Source organism: Alligator sinensis, unplaced genomic scaffold (genome assembly GCF_000455745.1).
Source record: "Alligator sinensis unplaced genomic scaffold, ASM45574v1 scaffold814_1, whole genome shotgun sequence".
In the NCBI taxonomy this organism is placed as follows: Eukaryota; Metazoa; Chordata; order Crocodylia; family Alligatoridae; genus Alligator; species Alligator sinensis.
Window position 1 is genome coordinate 14,336 of NW_005842352.1, and position 13,191 is coordinate 27,526.

Genomic DNA, 13,191 nt, shown 5'->3' on the forward strand with positions numbered 1-13,191 from the left:
CATGAAAAGTATGACTTCCAACCAGAATTGGACTAGTAGTTACAGCCCCCTCACCTCAACTGTTCATGATACAGGGCTGATAGATTGGTATAAAGGTGCTTTCTCTAGCCCCTAATTTACCCTGTACCTGTTTTGCTCCTTTTTTGCCCCATTTTGGCTACATAGTGCCAGAATGAAGTTCTTTGTGTAATAAGATACTTATAGATGCACACTTTGCCAGCAAAGTCCATCAGTTGAGCCTACAAATTTCAGAGATTTCTGGTATAGAAAGCTTTGTGTTGGTCCTCTACCCCATGAGTGAATTTCATTCTTTGTGCAAACCCACACAGGCTTAAAAAAAAAAAATCAATAGTCGTGTGCCCCGCCCCGCCCCCATGTTTAAAACTGTTATGAAACCCCCCAAAGTCTGATTTCTTTCCTGATTTCTCTTTGCATAGCCAAAACTTAAACTACAGTTAAAACAGATAGCTGCATATCTGTAAATCTCATAATCAACTATGCTACAGATGTGGATGATGGGCAGCAGTATGAATACAGCAGGTCTGTCACTGAGGTAGCTCTTCAGATTTCCATGGATATGAATCTGGGTCTACCAGAAAGTCAGTATACAGTGAGCACAGGCTTTTCTTATACCTGCTGTTTATTTTGATGGCTTTGATTTTTCCCCCTCTCTTTCTTACCAGGGGTCTTTTCAAGCTCTTACTAGAGGTCTTTCTACTTCTTAACACATTCTTATTATTTCCTGTTTTTATTACTGTAGTGCCCCTAGGAGCCCTAGTCAGGACTATGTTATACTGGGTACTGTGCAAACATAGAACTAAAGAAAGGTCTCTGCCCCAGTAAGTTTGCCATCTAAGACAAGAGACCTGATGGATACAGAGACATGTAGCAGTACAAAGAATCAGTAAGACAACACTGGTCAGCAAGTTGGGGGCAATACAAGGAAATAGAACAATATTGGTCAGTAGACTAAGTGTTGTCATGGTAAAGGAATGCTTAAGCGGGATTTTGAAGAACAATGGTATAACTCTAGAGGAATATATCAGGAGCTTCTCCCAAGCATGGGAGAAAGCATGAAGGTACTTGAAAATTTAGCATGTGGGCCTACAATAATGGACTGATAGGAAATGAAAATCAACCTGGTAACATGAATGAAAGATAATACATAGGATTAGGCCATGAAGGGCCCTGAAAACAAGTCAAGCAGCTTCTATTTGATATAATTGAGAAAGGGTAGACAATAGAAGGATGCAAAGAAAAGTGTGAATTGGGCAAAAAATGACCTAGGATAGCCATCATTGTGGTACCCTTGTGGCTAGATATAAGCAGATCAGGATTGTATTTGTTGGGTATGCACATGTGTAGGCTTACGTTTTGTATCATTTTAAAGGTGTTTGAAATGTATAAGACACCCTTCTAAATGTTACGTCTGTTCATAGCCTTTGTTGGAAGAGAAGTTGTGTTGAAAATTACGGCCATTGTGATGTTTTGCATGAATGAGCATAAAAGAAAAAATTTGCTGATGGGCCTGAGATAAAAATGGATAACAGCTACAAGAGAGTTTAGGAGTAGGAAAATTGTGAATGTCAGGAACTGCTGTGAAGAGGCAGATCCATAAAACACATTTTACTTATTAAGTGTTGCCTTCTTCAGCTAAAAATTTATATGACGAGCTTCAGTAGGTTTGGCACAGTGAGCCAACCACAGTGGTGCACTCACATTGGTATGAGCACACCAACTAGATGATTAGTGTAATAGATATATTTGCACAGGCAAGTTCTGTTCAGCCAGATATTTGTAGAAGGGCAGTCATTGATCAATCAAGGGCAATCACTATCACTGTCCTTCCTTACCACCATACTAGTTCTGTCATCAACTGTTGTTTTTACATCCACTGTGTGATACATAGTAGTCTCCTATTTTTAAAAAGTTTGTCATTCAGTCCAGAAACTAGAAATAATACCACATGACTTTGGTGATCTTTCACCAGAAGTACTAAGTAAGCATAATGAATAGTTTACAAATAGTTTACATAATGAATAGTTTACAAATGGTCAGCTAGGCTGAAAATTGATCTTCCAAAATATTCCGTGCATATTTACACATACAGTGCATATTTACACATACAGAAATCAGCATCTATTTCCATATACTGTAACTTGCAAAGTGAAAAGAGGGCTACATTCATTACATTATTTGTTCATAATGAGTAAGGCAAACAGCTTTAGTCCTGGAGCTATTGTACTAAAATACAGCATGCTAATATGCAAAACGTGGCACTTCACTGGGCATGAGAGCCAGCTGGACAAGTTTTCTTTAAAACAATGCAGTTGACTGAAAACCACAGAATAAGGAGACTTAAACATTTGAGAAAAGTTACTGAAAAGTTCTATAAGAATTTTGATAGGCAGTTTTTTTCTAGTTAACCGCATTTCAGTAAAATTCCTTTTTGGAGATTATGCCTCTGTTTGTTTGTTTCATAGCATTGTTAGCAGTGAACAATATATTGGCTGGCTCTAGACAGTCTCTGGTATGAATTTCTGGAATCTGAAATCCCTTCAAAATGTTTATCAAGCTTAACATATATTCCCTGTAGATATGTTTCCTACTAAGCAGGAAATGGGCTGTTCTCTCCAATTCCCCCTTCCCCCAGGACTGCTGAACTGCTTATAGCTGGCTCTCTTTTTAGCTTCAGCAGTCCATGTTTTTCTGAGTCATTTGCAGTCTCGGGCAGGATTTGGGAGATGGAGCAGGAGACAGTTTTCCAAGATGTAGAATTCCTCCAAAGGACACTGGAAGAAGAGGCAGCGCACAGAATTGTTGAAACATTGTGGACCATTGCAGAGATTTCTTCATGGTTCTCAGCCTGTACCGACCAGATTAAGGATAGTGCTCAGAAAATTTCAGTAATACAGCCTAATAAATCTTATATAGAGATTAATGTTCTCCATAGGCTCTGCTTAGTATTTTAGGCAGCAACGAAACTAATGAGAGTCATGTCAATTTTACTCAGCCACTTCCCCTACTTCCTGGGTCTGTGGCCCCTGAAGAGCCTCACCATGTGACCCTCAAGGATGGGAACTCCAGCACTCTCAGGCTCATTGTCCAAGTGGCTCCCTTGGCTGCCAAATTCTCTGGGCAGCTGGCTGTCCGGATGGAGTCTGGCAAGTGACAAATGTTTAGAAGCCTTGGAGTTCCCAGCGGCAGGTCAGCCTGCATGTGAAGGCTGCCCTGTTGCCAAGGGCCCTGGAAACTCCACAGAAGCCTACCAGGTGAGCTGGCATAAAAACAGTGCACGTTTCTGAGGAAAACTGTTTTGGCAGGCAGTGCTTCATAGGAAACCTGCCCGCAGTTCGTTGAAAGTTCCTTGAACCTGACACATTTCTGTAAAGCATTTTAGGCACAATGAGCTGGCATTGTCTGATGGAAGTGTTTCACTGGAGAATTTCTAACTGTAATGGGGATGTAGGAAACCTTGCCATCTGTATAATACAGCTGCAGCTTCAAGCACCTCTACAACCGTCAGTAGATCAAACAACTGGTTGATGGCAACAATTAGCATCCTCCAGCATAGCAATAAACCTATATCGTCTCTGTTTATCCTCCCAAAAGAGTTCAACATGTTGACACCCTGAATGATTTATATTCCAGACAAATAATAATAGTGGAGGGATGTGAGTGAGGGGATATGCACATATTCCCTTAGCCATGAGGGAAAATAATGGACATTGGCAGGGGAAGATGGGGAGAAGGGAGTTGGGGACATGCAGAGCTCCTAGCGAGAAGATGGGGAAAAGGGAGTTGGGGACATGCAGAGCTCCTAGCATTGAGGGGAGGGGAGGAGAGGAGGAACAACAGAGAGAATATAGAGGAAGGAGGGAAAGGGGATATAGGAATGAGCAGCTGGCATGGGGGTGAGAGTGTGGGATCAGTTATGGGAACTGGAAGAATAATTGTCACACCAAACCCCTGGTAGGGAAGAAATTGAAGGGAAGTTGTAGAGTCCCTGTAACAAAAAGGGTAGGAAAGTGGCACAGAGAACTTCCCTGTATCTTAAGCTGCCTCTGCTGGAACAGGTCATACTTTGTTTCTGAAAGTTATGCACATATATTGTGAACACTGGGCAGTGTTTCGCAGAACATAAGGGAAAGAAAAATCAACTCTAGCAGAACTGTTTTAGCTATACAAGGTGCTATTTCAAGTTAAGGTTAGCCTGATTAGATGGCTTATTCTTTGCCTCTGGCAAGGGCTAGAACCCATTCCATAGCAGTAGCCAGTGCTGAGCAGAACTGACCTGGACTTCATGCTACCTGCTCTAAGTCTCAAAACGAGTAAAATTCAGATTCAGTGCTCCTACCTTACTCTGTTAAATGACACTGGGCTGAACTTCCCTCTCTCCAAAGATGAGGCAATAAGGGAGAGAAAATTGATGCCTGTAGGCTAACCTGGAATTCGGGGACAATGATCTACATCCCTTTTGGAGTAGGAATGTCTGCCTTCTCAGTGAGCCTTGGGAAGAAAATGGGTGGATCTGTTCTGCAGCCAAACAGCCACCATTGCCAAGACTGCAGTCAAGGATTCCCACGAAACAGGATTGACCAGAGGACTAGATTTCCTCTCAGGCGTTTTCTGATCTTTAAAGAGTTTAAGGCAGGTAATCTTACCGGAATCTTAATGCAACAATGATAAGTCTGCAACTGAGGTGAGACTCCATTAAACTCTGAAGTCTAGACCATAACTGTGACATTTCTTCCTTTACTGACTGATTTCTCATTGGGTCTAAAAGTTTTCTTTTTTTTGTGTTATACTGAGAACACCAACTTTTCTGTTACAGTGCTGTCTACATGCACTATTTAAACTTAGTATTGCATTGCAGTACTTTCAAAATCTGCATCCAAAATCTAGGTGGTCCAGTGTTCTTACATTTTTAAGAGGGAGAAGTGCTGTGTTCTTATGCACTTTTCCAATCCCTACCACACCCTCTGCAAAGATACTTATTCCTTCTCTCCCTTTCTCTCTCCAATTTTGAGAACCCCCCCCAGGGCATCCTTTTAATTTGAATTGATTTTCTAGTTGTTTATCTTTTTCAATCTGGTCATGAAAAGCACATCTGGTTCCTATTTTAATCAGTATTCCTGTAGGAGCAACATCATATTATACTGGGCTAACAATGCTAAAATAATAATCCATAATGATGCAACTTCTGGTAATTTGAAACTGTTTTACCCACTGTTTCTAGACGTGTGTTAATGATGTAGGCCAACCGATCTTTTGCAGGTAACCTCACCCTGAATCTTAATAACAGAGCTATTTGGATATCATCTGACATCTTTGGAGTGTCAGAAATTCCTGCATTTTCCACATCCTGTGTCAGTATTTCAGTGCTTAATCAGAGGGCCAGGCTGATAGTCCTGAAATATGAAGCTGTCTGTTTACAGCTGAATTGAATATAGCTAGCCAGTGCCAGTATACATTTTTTGCCAATATTCCTTACTCGTTGTCTAGTAGATTCCAGAATTAAAGAGGTTTTAAGTTGATGCAGACCTTGATTTATTTGTTAAGACTCCCATAAAAAGTGTCATTTTATGGTTATTCTGTTCTAAGGATACTAGTTCACTAGAAACTGGACTGAGACTGATTGATTGATTTCTCATTGCCTGCAAATGGTTGTCAGATGGTAATCTCGCTTTATGAGCTGGATTTGAACCAGTGAGTGAGCATGAGGGAGAGAGAGAAGCTTTCTATCTCATTGTTGACCCCTGAAAAGTATCTGTTTTTAGAAATTTCAGAGCAAGGTACCTGGTCAATTGAGATGAGAGCCTGGGTAGAATTGCATCTCTGGTCCCTGGCCCACATTCATTTAATGGTGTGATGGGATCTGATACCCAATACCAACACTTGCAGTCATGCCAAATGTGCACAGCAGAAACCATGATTTGGGATCAAAAATCAGATTCCAGTTGCACCATTACTACTTGCCAGTTAATCCCAGACTCTCCATTTACCAACAAGCTGGACCAGGACTGCCAATCAGCTGAATGTTGACCTAGGCCCAGACCACATCAGGGCTGGTTCAAGTCCCCAGTGCAGTCCTTGGGCCAAAGCTGACAGTCAGCTGATTGTCAGCCCCCACCCCAGACAGCCCCAGTCTGGTTTACCTAGGGCTTTCTGGGAAAACAGTCAGCTGATTGTTGGCCCCAGCTTGGACAGCCCTGGGAATATAGTAATGGTGCAATTGGAATCTGATTCCTGATCCCAAAATTGTGCTTCCTTCCATGCACGTTTAGTGGCAGGAGGTACAATTGTTGAGACACCCAGGGCTGTCCAGGCCAGGGCCCAAAATCAGCTGATTATTAAGGCTCTGTACCCAGCAGCTCTGGCTGGGCTGGCTTGCCAGGGGATCAGAGGCTCCTGGAGAAGAGAGAGGAAGGAGCTGAAGGACGTCCCCCACTGGGGACTTTAAACCCTGCACCTGGCAACACAGCTAGAGCTGCTGGGCATGGGGTTTATAGTCTCCAGGAGGGGAAGCCCTTCAGTTCCTGCCCCCTGCTTCCCCAGCCTTGGGTATGGCTTGAAAATCAGCTGATATTTGATCCTGAGGCCATTCCAGACCATAGTGTAGTTTGGACCCCAAGACTGACAATCAACTGATTGTCACTCCAGCCACATGTTAAATTTAAGGTGCCATACAAATTAACCATAAAAATATTCTACATTATATTTTATGGTCCCTTAAATTGGGTGCATGAGTAGCACCCTGCCCATTAATGCTATGATTAACACATTAATCATGGCAAAAATATAGTGTGTAGAAGGGGCCTCCAGGCTCAAATGCTTTACTACTAAAAAGTATTTGCAGCCTAGCTCTTTCTCCAGGTTAAGCTCCCACAATATTCCAGTACTGTCTGGAGAAGTTCCTGCTATTTCTTAAAGCCAAGTTTAGTTATTTGGAAGAATCTTTTGAGATTTATTGAGAAAGCAGAGTGCTACATCTAAGCCTTTAGTTCAACCTTCAGAATACTTCTTATGTCTGTCACTTTAAAATATGACTGCTTCTATGTTGGCTGTGGATCCGTAAAGTCTCTCACTGAAATGGAATATGGCATATTTTAAAGTAAGAGGTAAAATTCTGTAGCAATTCTGCAGAACCAGGAAGGCTTTTCTTCACAGTCTTAGTGCTTTACACTAAGTAATTATTTTTAAAACAAAAATAAAGCAACTCCAGGTCTACAATATTCATTTTATTTTCAATACTTTTTGCCCAAACCTGTTTTCAGGAAAAGCCATTGCTTTGTTCAAATTCAGTGTCAAAGCAGAAAACAGATGTAATATACAGCACTGTAGCTACAAGTAATTCTAATGGAAGTCTCTTTAACTTCGCCTGCTTTGGTGAGAGGTGGTAGGGGTGGTGTAGAAAGCCTGTTCTGCTCAGTAGGTGATTTCTAATTCTCAACGCTCTACTATTAATTTATATTATCAATGGAAACAGATGTGAGAAATAAGGACCAAATAAACAGCATCTTAGCTAGCATTTATATGCTACCCCAATATTATTCTTTGGAGTGAAACAAGGCATTCTGCCTACATTCATAGAAAAGAAATAAAAATTGGAACAACATATCTCCTGAGAGAGGAGCCGAACATTTGGAAGCACTGTATCTAAACTCTGCCTCTAATGATTTTGCTACAGTTAAAAAATATGCTGTGTTTCAGGGAAGAAGCAGGATTATTCAATGGGAATATATGCGAAAAAACTGAGAACTAAATTGATGCTAAATCATTTCAATTTGGGTTTTTTTTTAATACTGCAATAGAAAAATACTGGGGAATATATTGTAATTTACACTCCTATATTGGCCAAGCTGTTACGTAATCCTTTATTTCTACTGTCCTGAGAAATACAATTTAGCCAAGCAAACTAAAGGTGCAGAGAGAGTAAGCCATCTTAGTCTCAAGTCAGACAGAAGGCAGAGTATAAGTAAACCTTATAAACTAACTGAATTAAAATAACGTACACCTCTATGTTGCCTTCTCCGTGATTTCTTCATCCTAACATGACTGACTACCTTTCTGTTCATGGATGGCACCATGCACAACCAACTTGAATAAACTAAAGGTAGGTGTTGTCAAATACCTGTATGCAACAGGGACTCTTTAAAGAATTTAAAGTGCTCTTTCTTGGCTTGAGAAAGAAGTGCATGAGAGTATCCCAAGCTGAGTTTTCTGCTTACAATGGAGTCTAATCTTCTGGCCAAATTCCACCTGTATAGTTTCCATCAAATAGTATATTCTTCACTTCAGACGTTAAACTGCTTAGTGTCATTGCACACTTTGTAACAGATGCTGCATCCACAGAAGTGGGTGCATTTCAGTGATGGACAAAATAAATGAGTAATGTGCACTGCATGCAAAGCACTTGGGATCCATACAGTATTCTAAAAATGTAATGGTTCTTTGACAGATATTATCAATCACTTTAAGAAATACCCCGAAACATTGTCTGAATATTTCAGACTTAAAAAAAAAGTTTCTCTTAATTTGGTAAACTGGAATTTATATTTGTTTCATGGTTGCCCCCACTTTGTGACTGTAATTTTGAATATGTTGGCTGTATTTTGTAAACTGTCTTTATCCTTAAAATGTTCCACACCTGAAATATCTTCAGGAGTTAAAATATTTCTGCATGTATTGAAAACGGAGGTGAAGAATCTTTTTTCTAACCATTTAGCATTTTTTTACTTTACCTATAGGCAATTTCAAGCTGTGGTTGGAAGAACAGGATCTCAGCCTACTATGTTTTTCCTGCCATTAATGTCATGTTCACTAACCTTGCAGCTGTTGAAATTATAACCAGAATCCAAACTTAATTACCTTTCATGATTTCCATGTTAACATTATATACTCTTGGCCTTATTTTAAACATTTTTCTGGCACTTTTTTACATGGTTTTCTTTCTAGAATAGCCAAGACAGCTTAGTATCCCAGGTTTCAGGATACTTAATCAAATTTCTGTGGACAGTTCACCAACATGAAAATCTATGGCTTTAAGATGTTTGTTGTCTCTTCAGAAAGGATGTGAATAAGTTCTAGGAAAATCTGGTTATAAGGAAAGCCTTATTGTTTATATGAAGTGAAGTTGTTACAAAGAAATAGTAATACTTTAGATTTACACAGCACTTTTCAGCTCAAGATCACAGATGGGAAAGCTGAGTCCCAGAGAGGGTAAGTGACTTGTCCAAGGTTACACATGAGTCAGGAGCAGAAACTTATTATTCTCTAAAGACCAAGAGCATACTGCCTAAGAGACTGGTACTCATAGGCAACTGATGGGGTGGGGGGGCACATCCCCCCCGAGATTGGCTGCCACCACCAGTTTCTGTGGGCAGTCGCCACTCACCACCCCATCCCCGCCACTAATGCCGGCTTCTGTGGGTGGTCACTACTCGCCACCTCACCGCCACCACTGGGTTCTGCGGGTGGTTGTCGCTTGCCACCCCCCGCAGCCCTCCCCCCATTGCAGATGCCACCACTGGCTTCTGTGGGCAGTCGCTGCTTACCACCCCATTGCTGACACCGCTGATGCTGACGACCACAAACTGTGCTCCTCCAGTCTCGGGAGGCACCAGTCACCCGTGCTGAAACATTTCATAAGTTGTTTTGTTGGTAGGTTGTATGTTATGGCAAAGACTTGTATTGTAGTATGCTGTTCCCTCATACCTTCATTTTTATGTTATTTCATACTTATATCACTGTGGTAATATCATTAAAGAATGGCTATTTTTATTGCATATAAATTGGTTAATAAAGACAGCACTTTGTTACTTCCTAGTTTGAGAAGGAGGCTCAATAAATGCTTAGGAATACCATAGTGCTTCTGGCATTTGACAGAGATTTTTCATCCATTAGTTTCATTGCCCAACTATTTAGAACTGAAGCAATACTTTCTCTAAACACTACTGCTTGGACTCCAGTACCAAAGCAGATGCTCTCTTTCGCCAGGCTGTATTATGAAACCTTTTTTTTTCTTTCCAAATAGAGATCATTATCTTTCCCATCCAGTTGGAATATACTAGTATCTGTATGTAGAAGACAATTTAGTTTCACCTTTGGCTGGAGAAACAGTTGCCTCCACGAAGTTGTTTTTGTGGGTGTGGAAAGCCAATTTGGAGCTTTTGCTATACAAGTAAGTAAATAAGTTCCATGCTGGATGGGAGAAAATTAGGAAGAGGTCTTTGGCATGAGCCCACCATCTCCAAGTAGTTTGTCATGGAAAGCTTTTGCAGAGCCAGAATAACATGGTCTGGCCAAGTTTTGCTAAATATGTCAAAGAGATGCAAGTGCTGCAGCTATCGTCTGTGTAAAACAGTTCATTGTATTCAGAGTATATGAATTCAAAGATAAAGGAATTATGAAATACCCTTTTATAATAATACCTTCATTAAAAATACTTTTTTGTCCCATGACAAAAAGTAAACTATTTTCTAAAACTGATGTAATTACCAAAAATAATTTTGGAATAATAAAAATGGAAGTATATTGCTCTGGCTTACTTTATGCCAGGAAATAGGAAAGTTAACAAATTACGCTGGGTCTTTGACAGCATTAAGTGTGAATTCTGTCATCCTTTATACAACACACTTCCCCATTCTTGTCAAGAGGGAAGCTTATTTACATATCAGTGACACAATGGGCCTTTGCTTTAGGTGGTAGCTCTGTTTGTTCAAAACAAAAGGAATTAAATTAGCTCTGTTTCATCAAAGCTATAAACTTTTTAAAAGCAGATGAAGCAGATGCCTTTTCTAAATTGACAGAGAATTCCTAAATCTTAACTTCCCAAACAGTATGGCTGTCAAAAATCACTCCTTTTAATTTACTGCTGTTATAGGTCAGATTTCATTAGATCTTTCTTGCACGACCTGCTTCTAAAATGAAGGAAGGTATTGCTTTCATACTTATGCCATCCACATTCATCCAAGTCAATAGGAAGCTATTTAGACACATTGCTTATTTTATAAAAAGGTTTTAAAATGTTGCAAAAGATTCAATCCAATCTTTAGCACAAGCTTACTTATGCTGAATCTTATGTAGTAAGGAAATATTAATCCTATTTTCCATATTTTTTACTCATTAATATCAATAAAGAGATTTAACAATAATAGGCCTGGTATATATTCAGTCAGTAAGACTGCTTGATAAAAGATACTCTGATACCTTTTTAGGAGAAAAATATTGTGGGACTGCTGTGCAGGGCATAATTCCATGTTCTATAGCTGTGAACAAAAATAAACATGTACATTTACACACACACACACACACACACACAGCTGCACCTGCAGAAGCTTCATACTGGTTTATGGCCAGTGGGTATATGAGTGTGTGTATGTAACAACCAATCTATTTCATAAAGAGGTTTATTATGGTTTAGAGGTCAGCAGTATACACAAATTAGGATATTATGTTACATTATTAGCTTGGTAAAAGATAGACCCTAGTAATGCTTTCCTTATTGTTGTTTGAATTTTATATTCAAATATTTGTGAATTCAGGCTGCCAAACTTGTATTTATGGGCCAGTTCACAGGTAGTACAGGAGATTAGAACAATGATTCTGTCTTTTTTTTCACCCTTAGAAATTGCAAGCTTTTAGCTTTCACTTCATTTTTTGACTGTGGAAAAATTACCATAATAGAGTGATTCTTCTGTTGCAAAGAATTCAAAAAGACCACAACAGATCAGAATATTTTGGGCACTATAGATTCCTATTGGAAATCTCTCGGTTTATCTTGTGAATTATATGTAGGTATTTGCATACCTCATAGTACTAATATTAAGAATCCTACAACGCCCATGAAAGAGTTTCAAAGCACCTCTGGGTGCTGCAGCCTCCTGGTTGAGGATCACTAGATTAGAAGCAGTCCTCAAAGCACTGAATTCTCACTCAAATCCTTAATTTTAGCCATGCCTTTTACATTTACTAAGAACCAGCTTTCCACATTTTTAGGTACTGAAAGTCAGAACATAATTTTATATATTTGGATAGTTATATATTGGCTATATATGGCAGATATATACCTTGTTGTCAGCCTTTGTAAGGACTGTGGCTAAAATTTCCCACTATGTGAGGAAGCAGAAACAAGGGATTTTTTCCTTTAAATACTGAAACAAAAGTGAAGTGTGAACTCTGTCATTTCTGTATAATAACACATTTAAGAGTATTATCAGTACTTACATTTCTTTGGAGGTCACTGGATAGAGAGCTGATGTTGCATATTGAGGTCTTCTATTAAATTATTTTCCCAATAAAAGTACAATAGGTGCAATAATATGGGTGAGTCATTGCATCCTCTACTTAGCATCTGCCCTAAGAGCCAAAAGCTAAGGGAATTACCTGAAAACAAACAATGCTGGATACTAGAAAAAAGCCAGTCTTGATCCCTTGATTTCTGAGTAGATTTACTGTAAGTTACTGTGGTAAACCCTTGCAGTGTAGGCTGGATACTTTCCAGGCAGCCAGGGTTGGCAAACCAAGAAATTTTTGTAACTGACAATCTACAAACTTTTTACTAACAACCAGACTTTTTTATTGGCATATGTTTTTACTTACCATATATCTTACCTGATGTAAATGGTAACCCTTCTGCCATGTCCTGGATGGCAGTAACTGGTTTAACTTTAACCAGGTTGGGTTGAGTTAAAATTTAGGGGTTTAACATCAAATTTCTAAAGTGGCTCAAACCTTCACCCAGAATAAAGTCTTATTTGAATGAAGCAATGTTTTCACTGTGCTGCCCCTACCCCAGGGGTTCCCTACTCATCCCTACACCCTAGTACTAGGGGTGTGTGAAACAGGTCATATTCAATTCGGATTCAGCCCGAATCGGGGACAGTGATTCAATTCATTGATTCAGATCATTGTCCCTGATTTGATTTGGCTGAATCCAAATCTGAGGATTCAATGCTGATTCGGAGAATCAGCGATTTGGCCATAGACACAGCTTTAAATGTTTTTTCGACATACCTCAAGCTACCAGGCGCGACTTGTGAATGCTGTAATGGTAGGGCAGATGGAGCATCCCACAGGAGTACAGCCCCTCCCCCCCCATGTGCTTGGCGGCAAACTCAGACGTGGGCTGGAAGTACTTCCGGTACACTTCCGGGTCTGCCGGGGGGCATGCAGGCCCCCCCCCCCCCC